The 2,660-nt window shown below is 34.9% G+C and overlaps 1 pseudogene; it reads right to left on the bottom strand.

Annotated features, from left to right (window-relative positions):
• Positions 1-1,987: 1,987 nt before the first annotated feature.
• LOC102897465 lies at positions 1,988-2,144 on the bottom strand (annotated as a pseudogene).
• Positions 2,145-2,660: the final 516 nt, after the last annotated feature.

The following is a 2,660-nucleotide window of genomic DNA, read 5'->3' as shown; positions in this document are numbered from 1 at the left end:
ATGTATTTTATATCTTTCTCTTTCCTAATTGCACTCGCTAGGACCTCCAGTGTTATATTGAATAAGAGTGGTGATAGTGGACAGCCTTGCCTGTTCTTGATCTTAGAGGGAAGGTTTTTAGTTCATCATTAAGTATAATGTTGGCTGAGGGTTTGTCATATATGGCCTTTATTATGTTAATGTACTTTCCTTCTATACCAATTTTGTTAAGTGTTTTGATCATAAATGGATGCTGTGTCTTGTCAGAGGCTTTTTCTGCATCTATTGATATGATCATATGATTCTTATTTTTTAATTTGTTTATGTGATGTATCACATTAATCGATTCGCATATGATATACCATCCTTATGCCCCTGGGATAAAGCCCACTTGATGGTGGTGTATAATCTTTAATATGTTGCTATATTCAGTTCACTAGTATCTTATTTAGGATTTTTGTATCTGTGTTCATGAGAGATTGGTCTGTAGTTTTCTTTTTTGTGTTATCTTTACCAGGTTTTGGTATCAGGGTAATATTGGCCTCGTAAAATGAGTTGGGAAGTATTGCCTCCTCTTCGATTTTTTGGAAGAGTTTGAGAAGAATAGGTATTCAGTCTTTTTTGAATGTTTGGTAGAATGCAGTGGTGAAGCCATCTGGTCTTTGGACTTTGACTTTTTGGTAGGTTTTTGATGATCGTTTCAATTTCCATACTGCTTATCAGTCTATTTAGATTTTCCAGTTCTTCTTGATTCGGTTTAGGAAGGTTGTATCTTTCTAAGTACTTGTCCATTTTTTTAGGTTATTCAGTTTGGTGTTATATACTTTTTCATAGTATTCAGGTCCTCTGCTCATTTTTAAATTGAATTTTTTTTTTTTTATTTTTGAGTTGTATGAATTCTTTATATATTTTGGATATTAGGCCCTTATTGGAGGTGTTGTTTGCAAATATGTTCTCCCATTTGGATGGTTGCCTTTTTGTTTTGTTGGTCCTTTGTTGTGCAAAAGCATTTAAGTTTGATGTAGTCCCATTCATTTATTTTTCCTTTTACTTCCCTTGCCTATGAGGTTAAATTCATACAATTCTCTCTAAATCCAAGGTCCATGAGTTTAGTACTGTAGAGAGCCGGATCTGCACCAGACTTGTGGCTGAAGCATCAGCAAAGCCACGCTTGACTGTCTTGCAAAATCTGCCAAAGGCAGAGGAGCAAACAAAGAACAGACGGCTGCTTGTGGTTTAGCAGATATCCGGGTACAGGCAGTCCTTCGGAGATTATTGTTGCCAGCAAGTTTCAAGTTCCAAGACGAAGACTCCCACCCGCTCCTTGACCTTCAGATATATGTAATAAAAGCGCAGAGCAACATTCTAGCTATGCAGATCGTGGCATAGTACCTACGTTTTCATCCATGCAATTTATTGTTTCAGATCTTATAGTGAAATCTTTGATCAATTTTGAGTTAGTTTTGGTGTGTGATGATAGATAGCAGTCTAGTTTCATTCTTTTGCATGTGGTTTTCCAATGTTTCCAGCACCATTTTTTGAAGATGCTTTCCTTTCTTTATTGTATGTTTTTGGCTCCTTTTTTGAAAATTATTTATATGGGGGTTTATTTCTGGACTCTCAATTCTGTTTCATTGGTCTGTATATCTGTTTTCTGCCAATACCATGCTGTTTTGATTCTGGTCACTTTGTAGTATTTGAAGTCAGTTGGAGTAATACCTCTGGCCACATTCTTTTTTTTTTTCAAGATCGCTTTTGCTATTTGGGGTCTTTTGTTGATTCCATACAAATCTGATAATTTTGTTCTTTTTTTTTTTTTTTTGCAGTTTAAAAAGTCTCACATATTTATTATTCAACCAACCTACTAGTGTAGAAGAAAATCATTTTTCCAATAATTTCTCAATAAAACATGCCCAACTGTCCTGATAGTAGTGATCTTCTCAGTACTTTGGTCAGATCTAAGCAACCTGGATACAGCAGAAATATGTGTGCTATCTTCTGTGTGATTTCTTATAGACCCAGCTTGGTTCTTCTCCAATGTGTCCTCTTGGAGTTGTACCTGATTTTATTACCAGTTTTCATCCGAACCCGTTGGAGAATAGGCTGGTTCTGCTTTTTTTTTTGGCTAGGAACTGCTTGATCCTGAAAGTCTTGTGAGAAAACATGGTGAACAAGACTCAACATCATGCACCACAATGGTGGAGAAAGAGCTGTTCTGTTTCTTTAAAACATTCTGTTGGGATTTTGATGGGATTGCATTAAATCTGTATATTGCTTTGGGCAATAAGGTCATTTTAACTACGTTGATATTTCCAATCAGTGAACACGGAATACCGTTCCATTTCTTTGTCTTCTTCAGTTTCTGTTAATAATGGCTTATAGTCTTCAGTGTGTAGGTCTTTCACATGCTTTGTTAGGTTTATTCCTAGGTATTTTATCGTTTTTGTTGCAATTGCAAAAGGAATTTTTTTCATTTCCTTTTGTGAAAATTCATTGTTAGAGTATAGGAATGCTATAAATTTTTGTACATTGATTTTTGTATCCTGAAACGTTACTGTATTTATTTATTATTTCTGTTTTTTTTTTTTAATGGAGTTTTTAGGGTTTTTTTATCTAGAGAATCATGTCATCTGCGAAAAGTTTGACTTCTTTGTTCCCAATTCAGATGCCTTTTATTTCTT

This window comes from Pteropus alecto, unplaced genomic scaffold (genome assembly GCF_000325575.1).
Source record: "Pteropus alecto unplaced genomic scaffold, ASM32557v1 scaffold838, whole genome shotgun sequence".
NCBI lineage: Eukaryota > Metazoa > Chordata > Mammalia > Chiroptera > Pteropodidae > Pteropus > Pteropus alecto.
Note: the sequence above shows the minus strand (reverse complement) of the source record. Positions and strands in the feature narration are given on the sequence as shown.